The following is a 20,044-nucleotide window of genomic DNA, read 5'->3' on the forward strand; positions in this document are numbered from 1 at the left end:
ATCGACCCTGAATATTCATTGGAAGGACTCATGATGAAGCTGAAGCTTCAAAACTTTGGCCACCTAATGTGAACAGCTGACTCATTGGAAAAGACCCTGACGTTGGCAGAGATTGAGGGCAGGAGGAGAATGGGTGACAGAGGATGAGAAGGCTGGATGGCATCATTGACTCAATGAACATGAGTTTCAGCAAATTATGAGAGACAGTGAAGGACAGGGAAGCCTGGTGTGCTGCAGTCCATGGGGTTGCAAAGAATCAGACATGACTGAGTGACTAAACAACAATGATACTCCATATAGAAAACCCTAAAGACTCCACCAAACACAAAATACCTAACAAAAAACCTACTAGGGTTAATAAACAAGTTCAGCAAGGTGTCAGGGTACAAGATTAATACATAGGAATCTGTTGCATTTCTTTACACTAACAATGAAATAACAGAGAACATTAAAAAAAATTAGGAATAAACCTAACAAAGGAGTTAATGTTTACAAACTGGAAACTATAAAACATTGACAAAGGGAGCTGAAGATGATTCAAAGAAATGGAAATATATCTCACGCTCTTGAATTAGAAGAATTATATTGTTAAAAAGGCTATACTACACAAAGCAATCTACAGATTTAATGTGACCCAAGTCAGATATTTTTCACAGAGCTAGTAAAAATAATCCTAAAATCTATATGACTCAGAAATGCCCAAGCAATCCTGAGGAAAACAGAACAAAGCTGGAAGCAAAACCCTTTCAGACCTTAGACTATACCACAAAAGCTACAGTAGTCAAAACAGCATGGTAGTAGCACAAAAACAGGCATACAGGTTGAGAGAACAGAGTAGAGAGCCCAGAAATAAACCACACACCTATGACCAATTAATCTACAACAAAGGAGGCAAGGATATACAATGAAGAGAAGACAGTCTCTTCCACAAATGGTGTTGGGAAAGCTGAAGAGCTACACATAAATCAGTGCACTTAGAACATTCTCTCACACCATATAGAAAAATTAACTTGGAATGATCTAAAGACATAAATATAAGATCTGTATCATAAACCTCCTAGAAAAGAACATAGGCAAAACATTCTCAGACATAAATTATAGTCATATTTTCTTAGATCAGTCTCCCAAGGCAAAACAAACCAAAGCAAAAACAAACAAATGGGATATAATCAAACTTATAAGCTTTTGCAAAGGAAAAAGGGAAGTAAACCATCCACAAAACAAAAAGACAACTTCCGGAATGGGAGAAAATATCTGCAAATAATGCAAAACAATTGCAATAAAAATCCTAACAAAGTGTGTGTGTGTATGTAAACTGAAAAGCTGATTTTAAATTTCATATAAAATGCAAAGTCTTCAAAATATTCAAGAACTCGAATTTCTCAAAAAGAAGGTCATAGAACCTGTGCAATCATGTATAAAAACTTATACAGATATAATAATTAAGAAATGGTAGTGTGCAAGGAAAGATAAGTGGGCCACTGAAAGAAAACAGATGATCCAGAAATAGACCTGAACATAAATGAAGAGAAAATCAGTTTTTCAATAATTGATATCGGGTCCACTGGACAGCCATAAGGAAAAATAAATTAATCTTAACTCTAACATCATATAAATTAATTTTATTTGGATAATTAATTTGGAAAATAAATAAAAGAAAAATAGTAAAGCTTCCAAATGTTAACATAAGAGAATATATTGGGCAGGAAAGCTGTTAGTAAACAGAACCACTATAAGCACCAATCATGAAAAACAAGATTGAAAACTGGATTTCTCTTCATCAATAGCCATCATTAAGGGAATAAAAAGGTGATAGAGATTAGTTAATGCTTCTATGGCAATCAAATTGCAATATAAACATATCAAACTAATATGTTGTATACCTTAAACATGTACAGTGTTGTATGTCAAATATAACTAACTCAACATAGGAAAAGGAAAAAAAATGGAAGAAAACAAAGAAAAGACAAGCTACAAAGTAGGAAAGTTCATGTAACTGACAAGGGATATTGCTACAGTTGCTACTTCTGTATAACAAATTATCTTGTAATTAATTGGTATAAAATAGCCATTTTAATACTAATGTATTTGGCTGTTAAAAATTTAGAAGTAGCAATGGGAATGGCTTGTCCCTGATCCTCACAGCCTGAAGCTATGGTTGGGAAGACTCAAAGGCAGAGTGACTAGTGGAATAAGTTACTGAATGAGAGTAGTGAAAGTTTAAGGCTGGAGATACAAATCAGAGAATTAGATAATGATAGAGATGTCAACTGACTATCTGAAGAGTAAATATATTAATAGATTGAATATACAGAGGAAAGAAGAGATTGAAGCACACAGATTTGGTGAACTTTATTCTTAGGAAGAAGAAAAGGAGAGGCTCTTGAAAAAAAGATTAAGAAAGAAGGGTCAGGTTTCAGGGGAAAAAAAGGAGAAAGGATATATGTGCAGAAGGCCAAAGAGAAAAGCATTTTAAAAGAGAAAGGGATGGATGATCACAGGTACCAAATGTTAGAGTTCAAGGAAAATAAAGTCTGAAGAGAAGACACGGCATAGGCAGGACATTTTTAATATCTTGCAAGTGAAATATTTGAACCAAGTATAGTAACAGGAAATTGAATATATAGGCTTCAGAAAGTAAGCAGGTAGGAGATGGAGACAGAGGCGTAGCTGGAAGTGTCAAGGGGTTGACAGTCTAAACAGGAGTGATAAAGATGGAGCAGTAGCAAACAAACACTGTGTTAAAAAAGGTTATCCTCTAAACACAAAGGGTGCTTCTGTAGAAAGTTCTTTATTCATTATGCTATACAATGTCCTATTTTATCAGTAAGAGTTTTCATGAAGCAACTGATGAACAGAATCTTGACATTTTAGAGTTCATAAATGAATGCTTTCTCTTTAAGACAAAATAAAAATATCTTTTGGAAAAGATATTCCCTTCATGATGCATTTAGTAAAATGTTATCTTATTAACAGACTCATTAATCTATGCATCCAACCATCCTACAGAATCTGTCTCAGTCTTTGCCATTCTAAATGAGGGCATCTGTTCGTTTCTGCCATCACCAAGACATTTTATATTGGTACTATATGGGTTTTATCTTCTTGGTTTTAACCAATTTCTCAAATTTAATCCGGGTATAATGTGTGCCAATTCAAACTCACATCATGTTACAAGACTCTTACACTTATTTCATCTGTAAATTATGCTTTTTATTTTCCTTTACTTGATTCTATGAGTTGTTAATGAGGTATTCATTAATATTATATTTAGAGGTATCTCATTAGAGACTCAATACAACATGTCCCTTCAGATTGACAGTGGCCTATCAATGGTTCCTTCTAAAAGGAGTATGTTAAATTATTTTTCAGTAGTACAATTCAAATGGCTATCACTTCTTTCTAATCAGCATTGTTACTTTCTATCTGTTAATTCTGTTAGACCTGCATCTCATTTATTCATTAGACTTGCAGTTTTTGCACTAGAAAAATATCATCTTACTTTGACTAATTGATTCACATTAAACGTATTTGGCTTCACCATGATAGCAGATGGGTATAGAAACACATGCATGTATGCACTTTGCCTCTTTTCCTGGCAATGAATTAGTCCACAACATTTTCTGTAGCCTGTCTCACATTTAATGTCACAGAAGGGATTCATCTTTTGGCAATGAACATTAGTAGCCTGAAGAAAGGGGGTCATAAATCCCATTTTCATTTTTTATTAAAATCATACTATGTCAGGGTGTAATTTTCACTTTTTGCTACAGCGTAATTTATTCAGTGACCTTGGACTATGTTCCTTTGCTAACCTGGAATGTTGAATCAGTGTGCTAACAATTTCTGCAACTCCACACAGTTTCCTCTAATACAAGACCTTAAAAAGCTTAGTTTAGCTGAATACTCACTTATAGAAGGAACAATGTTGGTGAACTTGAAGAGGAAAAGCCATGGCCAGTGCAAAATTTTTAAAAATGGAACAAAATCCATGAGTTACCCAGAAAAAATTAAATGTTTATTTTTTTACCTTTTAGGACTCCATTATCTTCAAACTGAATATCATTCTAGCACAACATCATTTACTATCTCTTTAGTCTCTCAAATTTAACCATTAATCATTTGAGTATAACTTATTTCTAAATAAACATAAAAAAAAACAGATTAAGGGCAATGGTTAAATACATAAAATGGTTAAACCTAATAGTTTTAGATCATAATTTATCTTCTTTCTAAGCATTTAATCATTACCAATAGATTCCCCCCCCCCCAAACCCATCCTTTTGACATAGGTTCTAATACAAAATAGTTTGAAAAGATGCAGAGAAAAGGTAGTCACTTTGGTGGCTGAAGGTGATGGCTGTAATGGATCCAAACTCTGGCCAATGTGGTTCATCTTTTGGTACAGGCTTGTTGCCACTAAAACTTTCCACCACATCCAGCCCCTGATTCAATTCAAAGTTCAACCACCTTCTGTCCATCTCCTGCTTTGTTTTATGTCATTCTCATCTAGCTGGCAAAACCCCAAACCCAGATTCATTCTTTAGCCATCTTTCCCTTCTAATTTCAAATACCTGATTCCTGGTAGAGAAAACCATATACACCATAGCATATATCTATGGTCTCATGTCCATGGGGTCTCAAAGAGTCAGACGTGACTGAATGACTAACATTTTCACTTTCACTTCTCATAAAAATAGACCAACAGCCTAAAATTAGGTATTTGTGTGAACATGTAAATGTGTATTAAAAAATGAGCTACGTTTTTAAAATTATAGGTCAAACTATTAGTAGGTTGTATAAATAGTTTTGTAGTTAAAATATACGTTTTTATTTTTAGCAAAATATATGAGAATAGAAAGCTGAGGTCAGACTGTCTTATTTACAGTAAATCAATGTATTGCTTCCTAATATGTGTGTGCATCATGAGCTATAAAGTATAACGAAATTCTTATTGTGGTTCATAATCAAAATAATTCACTGATCTAAAACTACACAGGATATTGGTGAGAAAGAAAGAAAGTGAAAGTCACTCAGTCATGTCAACTCTGCAACCCCATGGATTATACAGTCCATGGAATTCTGGATTCCCAGAATCCCGGGCCTGGAGACCGGGCGGATTCTGTACCAGCTGAACCACAAGGGAAGCCCAGAATACTGGAGTGGGTAGGTTATTCCTTGTCCAGCAGATCTTCCCAACCCAGGAATTTTATCAGGGTCTCCTGCATTGCAGGCAGATTCTTTACCAACTAGGCTACAAGGGAAGCCCAAAGTGAAAGTGAAAGTCATTCAATTGTGTCTGACTCTGCCACCCCATGGACTGTAGTACGTGGAATTCTCCAGCCCAGACTACTAGAGTGGGTAGCATTTCCCTTCTCCAGGAGATCTTCCCAACCCAGGGATCAAAACCAGGTCTTCTGCATTGCGAGTGGATTCGTTACCAGCTGAACCACAAGGGAAGGCCAAGAATACTGGGGTAGGTATTGGTGAGAATGGGGAACAAATGGAATGCTCATTCACCATGGGTGGAAACATAAAAGTTTCTCCTCTTTGGAAGAAATCATACTTTCTTATAAAGTTAAACGTATACTTACCATATGACTCAGTAATTTCACTTCTAAGTATTTACATAAGAAAAATGAAACCTTATGATGACAAAAAGATTTGTACTTGACTGTTCAAAGATGCTTTATTCACATCAGTGAAAATGTTGGAAACAACCCAAATGTCCACTGACTGATGAATTGATAAACAATTTGTGGTAGATCCATATAGTGAAATACTTTTCAGCAATTAAATATAATAACTACTGATACATGTAACAGCATATTTGAATCTATAAAGCATGAAGTAGGGTGAAAGAAGGTAGCCACATCTCACAATATGTTCTATTACTTCATTTATATGAATTTCTAGAAAAGACAAAAAACACAGTGACAGAAACATCAGTGGTTGTTAGGAACTGGGAGTGAAGGAAGGCTTTTGCTGACAAAAGGGCATAAGGCCACACTCAGGTTAATGGAAATGTTGTGTATCTTGATTGTGGTTGAGAATACACAACTGTATACCTTTTTATTACTCATCAAAATGGGCAGTTAAAATGAGTATATTTTATTGTACACAAAGTATACTTCAATGAGGTTAAGACACTAATGGAAAAAACCCAAAAACTTGTATAGATCTTTTTAGATGCTTAAAATTATCCAAAATATATTCCCTGATAACTACAGTACAGCTAGATTTCTTAACTCAATATTAAGTGTAAGTAGTGTATGGTGACTTTGCACTACACTTGATTTTTTTGCTACACTTACAGTTCCCTCTTCTTCCGATCTCCTTAATTCATCTTTTCATCATATAAATATAAGTATACAACATAAGACTAAACCATAACCATTTCTGAATGTGATAAATGGAAGTAGTAAACATATTTTTTTTCTAAAAGCAATAAAATCATTGTCTCCCTCACCTCCTGCTTTTTGGAATGTTTATGGGCTTTTTTTTTTTTTTTCTCATTTATGTGAAAAAGGTGCCTTAGACAATATGAGTCAATTTAAAAATTAGTCTTTTGGAAAGAAAATATTATTAAATAGATTTTCTGTGATGAGTTCAAAGAGTAATTTTCTAGTCATTGATCTTTTCCAGAATTTCTTTGTAATTATTTCCCCCCTTTCCCACAAAAAAATTGCTTCAACCTTTTCCTTAAAGTATTCCTTTGAGTCTATTCATCTTCCACTTACTCCTCTTCCCATAACAACTGTTTCAGGAGAGTCTGAACAGCTGACTAAGCAATAATCATTCTTTAACAGTGGACATTTTTTTTTCCAGGGGAAAATCAGACTGTATTGCCAGCTGCACTTTGAAACAAGTAGGTAAAACAATGTAGCATCTATCTTGAACAAGAAAATATCTGTGAAAACCAGTCAACTCAGACTCATAACTAGAGATGACTTGACAAAATGTAGGCACAATAAAACAACTAAACTATCTAATGATTTATATGTCTTAATATTAAGTATAAGAATATATATATGTACTATTTAGCTTTCCTTTCTTTGTTCTTCAGTGTGGAATCCCATAGGCACAGAATGTGGCACAAGTATACTTGTATTAAAGTTCACACACTAAGGAATTTCATCTCTCAGGCATAAGAAAGGTATCATGTAATACTTATGACAGGAAATTAGATTACTTTAATAGTTAATTAGTTAATTAATAATTAATGAGTCAATTAATAATTAATTAGTTTATTTTCTGAGTCAATGCCTATGTAATAATTTTCAGCAGGTCTATAAGAACACATAGGTCTACAAAATACCGAATAGAAACTTTGTGTTTCTTTTACTTGCTTATACAAGCTTTAAAATACCAGACGACACAAAGTTGTTGAATTATGATGCTAGCAACAAATGGCCGTGTTGGGACACAGATGTCCTGTAATGATTCCAGTAGTCATGTATGGATGTGAGAGTTGGACTATAAAGAAAGCTGAGCACCAAAGAATTGATGCCTTTGAACTGTGGTGCTGGAGAAGACTCTTGAGAGTCCCTTGGACTGCAAGGAGATCCAACTGGTCCATCCTAAAGGAGATCAGTCCTGGGTGTTCACTAGAAGAACTGACGTTGAAGCTGAAACTCTATACTTTGGCCACCTGATGCAAAGAGCTGACTCATTGGAAAAGACCTTGATGCTGGGAAAGATTGAGGGCAGGAGGAGAAGGGGACAGCAGAGGATGAGATGGTTGGATGGCATCACTGACTCAATGAACATGAGTTTGAGTAAACTCCAGGAGTTAGTGATAGACAGGGAGGCCTGGCATGCTGCGATCCATGGGGTCGCAAAGAGTCAGACAAGACTTAGCAACTGAATTTAACTGAACTGAATGATGGGGCGGTCATCCTGGTTTATGGTCTCTGATAAACATGCCTGAACCTTTCAGAATGCCACATTCTTTGTATATGATAGGATAATTTCTTTGGTAGTAGCTATGTTCTAACATAGGCAGCTGGATTCTTGTTGAAATCAACTCATCTATATAGTACATTCATGGTTGATGGAATATCATCCATTACGTTCATTTGGATGAAAGGAAAAAATGAAGTCTAAACAGATATCTAAGCATATAAACTGTTTGTGCCAGGACCATCACATCCCTAGGATGGGAGTAGTAGAGAGCTTCCTAAAGGGTTTACTGCTTATTCTTTAAATATTATGCCTCCTAACTGTAATACATTTTAATAGATAGGTTTGTTGCTATGAAGAATAAATGAAACATGAGATTCTACTTTATAAGAAGTTAGACACTAAAATCTAGACAACATAAGAAAAATTATACACATGGTTCTGCTCCACTGTATTTCTCTTTAACTACATGTAAGGGAAAGTAGCTCATATTTAAAGACCATTATCACTGGTCTTGAAGTCAGGTAGTTACATGTGTACAACTGTCAGCTTGGTGGTGTCACCAGAGAGACATGTAAGAACCAAATGATTTATATTGTTGCATTTTCAGTTGTAAATGCAGTCTTGATCAGGATGATCTAAAAATGAGTAAGTCTTATATGCAGGAAAAATTTTCTATAGAGTCAGGACTCTAACATAGAATCAAACTATTTCAAAGACTATGAAGCACAACCAGGATCAATTGTGTTAGGATTGATATTATATTTATTAATAGTCATAGTCAAAGTAATAGCACACTACCTCTGGTGTTGTATGTTCTACTGTAGGATAGTAAGTATGTGAAAAATCTATTTGATGCTTATAGATTTTTGGCAATCTTGAGTTTCAGATTTTATAAGAAACCCCATTTATGGATTGTGAGAAAGGTCTGATACTTCAGAAAAATTTGTCTGAGTGAAGGCAACAGATGTCAATGTACAGGTAATCAAAGCACAAATAAGAAATGCCAGGATGCTACACAAACCACTTCCAACTAGATGTGTCTGCTATGGTACTTTATCTGTCAAAGAAGCCCCAACCTTTGGAAACACACATGGTCAGGTATTCAATCAGGGTAGCTTTAAATCTTAGCTGATGGGACACAGAACACTTTGAATCGGTCCCATGATAGCTTTGTGGAGCTAGTTAGAGGATTCCTTTCTCTGCTAGAGTCCTGAAGTTCACCAAGTTGTATTTACACAGCATGAGAGCAGCACTGATTTGGGCAGACTTATTGTGGAAATCTTCCGTGGTGGCTCAGATGGCAAAGAATCTGCCTGCAGGGTGGGAGACCTGGGTTCAATCCCTGAGTCAGGAAGATCCCCTGGAGAAGGGAATGGCAACCCACTCCAGTATTCTTGCCTGGAGAATTCCATGGACAGAGGAGCCTGGCAGGCTACAGTCCATGGAGGTCACAAAAGAATCAGACATGATTTTGCAACTATACAACAATGACTATTATCAATGAGACAAATGGTATTTCAAAGTTAGAAAGCAGACAAAAGACTGATAAGCTATTCGGCAGGTGGGAGAAAATTGAAACTGATTCCATCAATGGAAAAAGAAAAGCAAGTTTATTTGTACTGCAGAACATTAGAAAGGACCTTTCTATTATGTCAAGATAGGAAGCAAAATTCAAGCAGACACCATGACTTGATAGTGTTGGCTTCACAGTCTGCCTCTGGGGGATGTAAGTGGAAAGACTTTGGGGGAAAAGACAGTGCTATTTTTATCATTAGGCTATTAGTATTATTTGAATTTTCAAACTATATGTATGAGAGCTCCTCAGTTTCTAGATGGCAGAGTAGAAGGACATGCACTCATCTCCTGCAAGAGCACCTTAATCGTAGCTAACTGTTGAACAGCCATTGACAGGAGAAGGCTGGAACCCACCCAAAAGAGATATCCCATGTCCAAAGACAGAAGAAGCTGCAACAAGATGGTAGGAGGGGCACAAACATGATAAAATCAAATCCCACACCTCTTAGGTGGATGACCCATTAAACACTGGGACCTCACAACTGATGTGAAATTACTTTACTGCCCAGAACAGTATCAAGTCATCGTTTTGCAATCAAAACTTCCCAGTGCTTGAGAAAGTATTTGTATTTAATATAGTCAACTATGACCATATTGGGCCTCAGAGGGCAGCTAGAATCAATACAATAATGTTAAACATTCTTGACCTTTAAAATGTGTTTTCATCTCTTCCTCCAATGGGAATATCCTTTCCTAAATTATTGCCTTAGAATATTGAACATTTACTTGAGAGAGACTGTTTCTAAATTGAAATTAAGCAGTGTCTGTGACATTCTTTTCTATTTTCTGATTTTTAATAAAAATAGTCACATGTTTAAGTTGGAAAGTAGCTGAGTAAAGTTGCATCTTGAGTATCATCATAGGATCTATCTATGGCAGGATCTCAGAACTTGGTCATGGTCACTCAGATACTTGGCAGTAAATTCAAGCATCTGACCTAGGTTGGGGTTATTGCCACTTTATTGGCTGCCTCTCAGGAGAGAATTTTTAGCATGAATTCAACATAGGCAATATATGACAAGAAGATGAACAAATAGAGTCACACCTATTGTTTCATAAAAGGAATTGTCTTTCATTTTCTCTACTTTTTTTAAGGAAAGACTCAGCCTAATTCACCATTTTTTCCCTTCCTAAACACATTTTATTCTTTGGGTGGTCTCTCTTCCCTTTATTTTTATTTCATTTAAATTACTGTATTCCTTGAATTACCTTTAATTATCTTTCAGTTTCCCTTCCTTGGGAACTTTCACTGTTGAAATTTTCACTGTTGGTACTAAGTTTTAAAACAAAATAATATTTGGATTACTAGATGTCTAACAGAAGTTCAAGTTTGCCTTGAACTTCTCTCCTGACCTGCAAAGAGAGAAACTGCTCTATAAAGTAGAAGTTGCCAAGAATGAGAATGGGAACTTTCAAAGTGTTCAGAGGAATTTGAGAAACAATTTTTTTTATATCTTGGGAGCTCACTACTTCATCTTTCTTAATGAAAATGATGACAATGATCATAATGACAAGAGCAGTAGTGGTTGATATGATAATTATGAAGATAACAACAAGTAGTAGAAACTGCAGTAGTTCGAGTGATGGTGGTGGCGGTAGCTGTGATACTAATGGTATCAGAGGTAAAAGAAGCAACATCAGTCCAAGCAGGAGCAAGTGCTTGATACTGGGTATTCACTCATGTCCTTCCCACATCCTATAGCATCCTTTTCATTAAGTTGAGTCATACACTAACTTGTCAATATTCAACCAATTTTGAAACACTAAGTGGAATTTTATACACAGATGAGACAGTGAAACTTCAGGAGATTAAATAACTTACCCAAAGTCACCTAGGAAAATAAAATTGGCAGAATTCAGACCTTGGTGTATCTGACTCAAAAATCCACACCCTTACATTCAGTTCAGTTCAGTTGCTCAGTCATGTTTGACTCTCTGTGACCCCATGAATTGCAGCATGACAGGCCTCTCTGTCCATCACCAACTCCCAGAGTTCACCCAAACCCATGTCCATTGAGTCAGTGATGCCATCCAGCCATCTCATCCTCTGTCATCCCCTTCTCCTTCTGCCCTCAATCCCTCCCAGCATTAGAGTCTTTTCCAATGAGTCAACTCTTCGCATGAGGTGGCCAAAGTATTGGAGTTTCAGCTTTAGCATCAGTCCTTCCAATGAATACCCTTACATTACTCTGTTATTTTAAGCTCTCATGTTTACAAGCTGTTCTACCAAGATTTTCCATGTGTATAAAGATAGGAAGAGTTGTGGCTTTCTCTTTTCTGATGTTTCTTAAATATCCCAATATTCTATATGAGACTGTTTCTCGTATACTATACATCATTTAGTACTTAATAAAAGTTTAAAAATGGGAAATCCATGCCATTTATTTTTATATGCTTCAAGACAACTATGAGATACTGTGAACAATAAGTAGTCACAAATCATTCTGGATTAGATGACTGGGAAAACTGAATTGCTCTCTAATGTCCAGCCTGTTGGAACGTCGTATTACTAACATTCAGTGAGCTATTCCCCACCTGTTAAATAAGGCAAGCAGGCAGTGTTAATGACACGGTAGCAAATGTGTACAGTCTATTCCTTACATTTTGTTTTGATATGTAACAATGCCAAGTAATATAATCTTCTCACTTTGATAAGATATTACTGGTTTCATGCTTGCAATTAAAACCCTTTGTTTGCTTGCTTATTTGGTTATCAGTGATGAGTTCTGAGGTTTGGGGATTATCACAGAAAAAGAAACAGTTCCTAAGAGAGTAATCTAGTTCCAGTAAAGTAAGAAAGATGAAGTCCATCTGTCCACAGCCAAGTAGTCCAGAATTAAGTCTACTTCCCCAGCTGTGAAGTGTAAAGCAGCCACAGAGACACATATAGGTAATGGAACAATTACTGTGCCTTGCTGTGCTTTTGCCAAGGGACACTGATAAGATAGACAAGTATTAATAACTTATGTTATACATCACAGCAGCACCCAGAGATGTGTGTGATAGATCCTGGCCATTTCACATACGGAAAAACCAGTACAATATGGAGTGATTAAACTCTTCAGTAATCTAGGAGATGCAGAAGGCAATGGCACCCCACTCCAGTACTCTCACCTGGAAAATCCCAGGGATGGAGGAGACTGGTGGGCTGCAGTCCACGGGGTCGCGAAGAATCAGACACGACTGAGCGACTTCCCTTTCACTTTTCACTTTTCATGCATTGGAGAAGGAAATGGCAACCCACTCCAGTGTTCTTGCCTGGAGAATCCCAGGGATGGGGGAGCCTGGTGGGAGCCTGGGGAGCCTGCCATCTATGGGGTCACACAGAGTTGGACATGACTGAAGTGACTTAGCAGCAGCAGCAGCAATCTAGGAGAAATATCTAGAAGAGATCTAGAAGACTTCCTGGTCATAAAATAATGGTGCATCACGTGCATATATGCAAACCTTCGTTGTTATATCTGTTAAGATTCTCTTTCAATACACAGTTCTTGGTATGAGATGAAAGGGGAAAAAAAAGGCCACCTGCAAGAATAGAAAACCTTCCGATTTGACAGCATTTTCTTGAAAATAAAAAGTTACAATAGGCGAACATGGAAAAAAATTATACAAACACAAAAAGCTATTTTCTTAGCTATTCATTTTCAGCCTTGCCCCTATTATTTTAGAACTGAGTAAGAAAATAGCTTTTTTCTTTACACGCTACTTTTGTTTCGAGTGAGATACTAAACTCAAGATGTTAGGATATACAGTAGAGGAAAACCTACTGTTACAAAAAAGAACATGTGGTCCTAAAATCTAATCCAATTCTGACAAAAACAGAGAGCAGAGGCCTATCTTGAAGACAATCTATTCTGAGGGCCACACTTTGTAGGTGATGGAGTTGAGGTCGATAAGAATTAAAGTGAAAGTGAAAGTGAAAATGAAGTCACTCAGTCGTGTCCCACTCTTTTCGATCCCATGAATTCAGCAGTGGCCACAGGACTGGAAAAGGTCAGTTTTCATTCCAATCCCAAAGAAAGGCAATGCCAAAGAATGCTCAAACTACTGCACAATTGCACTCATCTCACACACTACTAAAGTAATGCTCAAAATTCTCCAAGCCAGGCTTCAGCAATACATGAACTGTGAACTTCCAGATAGAGATCAAATTGTCAATATCCTCTGGATCATCGAAAAAGCAAGAGTTCCAGAAAAAACATCTATTTGTGCTTTATTGACTATGTCAAATCCTTTGACTATGGATCACAATAAACTGTGGAAAATTCTTCAAGAGATGGGAATACCAGACCACCTGACCTGCCTCTTGAGAAATCTGTATTCAGGTCACGAAGCAACAGTTAGAACCAGACATGGAACAACAGACTGGTTCCAAATAGGAAAAGGAGTACGTCAAGGCTGTATATTGTCACCCTGCTTATTTAACTTATATGCAGAGTACATCATGAGAAACGCTGGGCTGGAAGAAGCACAAGCTGGAATCAAGATTGCCGGGAGAAATATCAATAACCTCAGATTTGCAGATGATACCACCCTTACGGCAGAAACAAAGAAGAACTAATGAACCTCTTGATGAAAGTGAAAGAGGAGAGTGAAAAGGTTGGCTTAAAGCTCAACATTCAGAAAACTAAGATCATGGTGTGTGGTCCCATCACTTCATGGCAAATTGATGGGGAAACAGTGGCTGACTTTATATTTTTGGGCTCCAAACTCACTGCAGATGGTGATTGCAGCCATGAAATTAAAAGACACTTACTCCTTGGAAGGAAAGTTATGACCAACCTAGACAGCATATTAAAAAGCAGAGACATTACTTTGCCAACACAGGTCCATCTCATCAATGCTATGGTTTTTCCAGTGGTCATGTATGGATGTGAGAGTTGGACTATAAAGAAAGATGAGCACCAAAGAATTGATGCTTTTGAACTGTGGTGTTGGAGAACACTCTTGAGAGTCCCTTGCACTGCAAGGAGATCCAACCAGTCCATCCTAAAGGAGATCAGTCCTAGGTGTTCATTGGAAGGACTAATGCTGAAGCTGAAACTCCAATACTTTGGCCACCTGATGCAAAGAGCTGACTCATTGGAAAAGACCCTGATGCTGGGAAAGATTGAAGGCAGGAGGAGAAGGGGATGGCAGAGGATGAAATGGTTGGATAGCATTACTCACTCAATGGACATGAGTTTGAGTAAACTCCATGAGTTAGTGATAGACAGGGAGGCCTGGTGTGCTGTGGTCCATGGGGTCACAAAGAGTTGGACACAACTGAGCTGATTTGGACTATAGCCTACCAGGCTCCTCCGTCCATGGAATTTTCCAGGCAAGTGTGCTGGAGTGGGTTGCCATTTCCTTCTCCAGGGGATCTTCCCAACCCAGGGATTGAACTTGGGTCTCCTGCATTGCAAGCAGATGCTTTACTCTCTGAGCTATCAGGGAAGCCTATAAAATAAGGGATCGCTAATTATTGTGCAAGCCAGATAAATGCTGTGCTTTACATACATATTCCAAGCTATTGGAAATCAACCTAAAGAACTATTTAATGCCATAGCTCAGAAGAGGGTCCAGGGTAAAAAAAAATACTCATTCAGCCCAGTTCTGCTCTGATAGAAGTGTAAAAGAAAGTTCTTGCAAATCATGTTAGTATTCCGAACCTCTGATGCCTACATTCTCTTCTTAAGCCACTATGTGCATGCCTGCTCAGTCGCTTTGGTTGTGTCCAACTCTATGTGACCACATGGACTGTAGCCCTCAGGCTTCTGTCTATGGAATTTTCCAGGCAGGAATACTGGAGTGGGTTGCCATTCCCTTCTCAGGGACTCTTCCCAACCCAAGTATCAAACCTGCATCTCCTGCACTGGCAGGTGGATTCTTTACTATGGAGCCTCCTGAGAAGACCTAAGCCACTATATATAAATCATATTTTGAGCCTAATTAAGTTTTTGACTTCTCTACCTTTGGAAGCAGTCAAATGTTTATGTTAGTGTCCTAGGAACTAGACGTCAGGTTAAAAAAGATGAATAATCAATTATTTGTTGTTAAAGAAACCATTCTGTGATCTGAAGACAGATTGTTATAATATAGTGAATTAAGAGAGTTGAAAAGGGAGAAGTAATCTAGCCTAAAGAGAAGGAACAGATTAGAAAAGCTACACACCAGCTTTTCCTTTGTCTTAAATTCACCTGTTAGAAGGTTCAAGAAGCTAGTTCTAACATTGGCTAGTATGAACCCATCTATGTTTTCTCTAAGTAAAGTTCTCATTACTTATAAAGCCAATGTTATTTATTCCTCTTCAACTTTCATAGAGAATCCTTATATATCTGAGATTTCCAATTCTGAAGAGACAGAGGATCCATTCAAAATGCTTGTCTGTCCTCTGAGTGGGCCTCACAGAGACAAGAATAGTTTAAATATTTCCCCATAAGAGAGAGAGCTGCATACCTTTACAATAACAATGAGAAAAAGTCTTTCCCTTACATAGTTTCAAAGAGCCTTTAATTGCATCCCTTTAGTAACTTGGAGGATTTTTCTAAACATATTGACAACGAGGCTAAGAAGATGTGTAACACGTATAAATATGCAGAAATCTGATCATATTTTAACCATTCTTTTGGTCACCTGTTTGTTTCACTTCACTGCACCATGATACTAAAACCCTACAGTCAGGATGGAGACACAAGACACACTCAGAATAAGGCCCAGCCTTTTGGATGTGCTCTAGCAAGAGAACAACACACCTGCCTCACAAGTCATCTATTTAAATACTTAAATGTTGAATGAACCATGATTGACATTCGATCTAGTCTAAAGACATTTAGTCCCAGATTGCGGTGCCTTTTACAAAAAGGAATCAATTCACAAAATGTTCAATGTGTTCTCAGGATACCTGCAACTCTATCATAAAGCCCCATCAGCAGAAAGGTCACCTACTACAGGCATCATGCAAAAACCTGTTTTCATTATGAATTAAGCTGAATATATGAAATCATTTCTTTTAAAGAAAATAAAAGAAACTCCCTGTTGATTGAGATTTCATCTAGAATGACCTAAATGTTGCAGAGTATTATTCTTAGACATATTCTTTCACTGACTTTCCTTTGAAAAAAGAAATTATCAATAAATCAGGTATGGGCTCAGGATATGTGTGGTTAACTACTTTTATTGAAAGCTTATTATGTACCAAGTTCTGAGGGAAAAAACTCACTTTAGATGCTTTTTCTCATTCAGTCCACTCTTTATGGGTGAAGAAACCAAGATTTAGGAAGGATAATCAATTTGTCCCGGTTCAAATATTCAGTGGATCTTCAGAGGTAAAGAGATGATTTAAAACAAACCAACTGATTTCAGAGACAGTGTTTGTAGTTTCCTCTTGCAGTCATGAAAATGAAGAGGAAAACCTTTTCCTTCCTAGCAATATCATCATGAATGACTGGTCTTGAATGATCAAAGGAAACCCAGACATGGTTTTAATGAATACCCTCATTTTATAAACGAGAAGCTGTCTTTCAACTTCCCTTTTTATTTGTATTGACATAATACAAATTATAAGAATCAATATGTTTGGGAAGTTTATTTCAATAAGTACTGTTTATTTTATATTGAAGTATATTTGATTTACAATTTTGTGTTAATTTCAGGTGTACAGCATGGTGATTCAGTTATATATATATTCTTTTCAGGTTCTTTGCTTTACCGGTTATTAAAAAATGTTGAGTATAGTTCTCTGTGCTAAACAGTAGGTGGTAAAGAATCCCACGCCAATGCAGGAGATGTAAGAAATGTAGGTTCAATCCCTAGGTTGGGAAGAACCACTGGAGTAGGAAATGGCAACCCACTCCAGTATTCTTGCTAGGAAAATATGTACATACACACACACACACACACACACACACACACTGTGTATATGTTAATCCCAACCTAAATACTCTTGCTTTAAAAAAATTCCAAATACAGAAAAATACAATATCTTCTTAAGAAAACAGCTAGTTATATTGCTCTGTGGACTCTTCCAAACTTCATATATAACTAACAATGCACACAATGGATATAATAACATTATCACACTGTGTATTACTTTTCTTGTATATTACTTTTCAGTATATTGCTTTACTTGTATCTGGATAGCCTGAACATTCATCATTTTAATGGCTTTGTAATATTCCATCAAGCTGATACACCAAAGATCCAATGCACTGGCTTTATAAAACATCTGACTTTATTTACTAAATGCAAAATAAGTTTGTGTAAGCATGTGTTAGAAATTGCTAGACACATTTTCAATGAAAAAAGATCACTGCAGAAATAGGCAGATTGTTATCTATGTTCCACAAACCAGATTTGAGAGAAATGCTTTAATGAAATGCATAGAGCTTTATTTATTCTGATTTGAGAGTTTGAGGTCTGGAATAGCAATTCTGTATCTGTCATTTGCAATACAGATTATTGTTATTATGATTATACATGAAGCTTTGTGAATGCACCCTGCACTTTATGAATATATCATAGAGATAAACTAGGACTCTTCCCCCAATGCTTATGAAAAACTGGATAAAGTACAGATAATTATGAGCATTGAACAGAGATGCATATTAGTAGATGAAGACTTCATAGAAAATGTAAGATTTGAGAACAATTTTAAATGAGAAAGGAAAGATCCTAGATAAAAATTAAATTAATAGTGATGACCTCTCTAGGTTTATTTTCAACCAGCTGATGGACTTGATTGAGTGCTTGTCTCAAGCACATAATTTAACTTCTGCAATGTTCTATTATCTGAGAGGAGCTTATCTGCTTTTTGTGGACAATTTAATTCTCAGAGGACTAGCTGTTCTATTTATTTATTACCAATTAGACTCGATTCTACCTTCTCTGAGATATTAGCACCTGCCATGCTGAAGTTAACTTTTGCTTAAGGAATGTATCATGTGCCATTAATCCTTTATAGAATACACTTCAATTTCTACTTTATGAAATTCAAAAGGTCAAGGGAATAAAGAGGAGTTTTGATGGCAATGTAGCCACTGATACTGAGTGATAGGGAAGGGTTTCATAAAGGGACTGTTTGATCCAAGTACTGAAGGAAAATTAGGATATCATAAAGTCATCAAAGGGCTTCCCAAATGGTGCAGTGGTAAAGAAACTGCCTGCCAACGCAGGAGACGCAGGTTTGATCCCTGGGTTAGGAAGATCTCCTGGAATAGGAAATGGTAAGCTGCTTCAGTATTTTTTTCTGGAAAATTCTATGGACAGAGGAGCCTGGCAGACTATACTCCATGGGGTCGCAATGAGTCAGATATGACGGAGCACACACACACACTCAGACAGGAAGGGGAGATAGGGCATCTCACAGAGGGAAGCATGGAACATCATGGTCATCATACATGGTGTCCAAATGTCTACAAACACTGACACACACACACACACACACATATATATATGAAGTAATTATTGATATTAAAATACATGGTGTATTAAAAAACATCACATGCTATGTTTGATATGATATCCCTTATTAATGGTGCCATTAAATGGGCTGTAGAAAACTGCAATGAATACAGTGCAGTAATGATGTATTTTCATCAATCTTTGCGTATGTATCTATGATTCATTGCTTTAGATGAATTACACCTCTAATTTTCACTGAATAAATCTTCACATTTAACATAGCCCATTAAAAAGTAAGCCTAGGTACAAATGAACTTACAAAACAGAAAAAGACTCACAGACTTAGAGAACAAAATTATGGTTTCTGGGGGGAAGGGATAGTTAGGAAGTTTGGGATGGCCATGTATACTCTACTACATTTAAAATGAATAACCGATAAGGTCCTATTGTATAGCACAGGGAACTCTGTTCAATGTTATGTGGCTGCCTGGATAGGAGGGGAGTTTGGGGAAAAATGGATATGTGTCTATGTGACTGAGTCCCTTTGCTTTTCACCTGAAACTATTATAACTTTGTTAATTGGCTTTACCCCAATACAAAATAAAACGTTAAAAAAAGTAAGCCTGGGTATTCAGAAGTAAATCTAAAAAGAAAAACAAAGAAAAACTACTCTTATCTCTGTTTCCAGACTTTATGGCAATGCTATAGGATCTACTGCAGTTCAGTATGGCTAGCAGATGTACAGTGAGGAGGAAAGGCAGGAAAGAAGAATATGCATTTCAAGAGGGTCGCAGTCATTCCAGCTATAAACTCAGCTGTATAGTTTCCTTTTGCTGCTATAACAAATTACCACAAATTTAGTGCCTTAAAACAACATAAAAATTCTCTTATAATTCTGAAGGTTATGTTTAAAATCAGATTTGCTAAGTTAAAAATCAAGGTTCTGGTTCCTTCTTGAGGCTCTGAGGGGAGGCTTTTTCAGCACCTAGTGTCTGACTATATCCCTTGGCTTATGGATTCTTCCTCTCTCCAAAGTTCATCGCTGCAGTCTACGCTTCTGTCATCACATCCCCTTCTTCTCATCTGTAGAAGAATCTCCCTTTACCTCCTTCTTCTAATGATACTTGCAATGGTATCATGAGCCCACCTGAATAATCTAGTACACTCCCTCATCTCTAGATCT

The sequence above is a fragment of the Bos indicus x Bos taurus genome, chromosome 1 (assembly GCF_003369695.1).
Source record: "Bos indicus x Bos taurus breed Angus x Brahman F1 hybrid chromosome 1, Bos_hybrid_MaternalHap_v2.0, whole genome shotgun sequence".
NCBI lineage: Eukaryota > Metazoa > Chordata > Mammalia > Artiodactyla > Bovidae > Bos > Bos indicus x Bos taurus.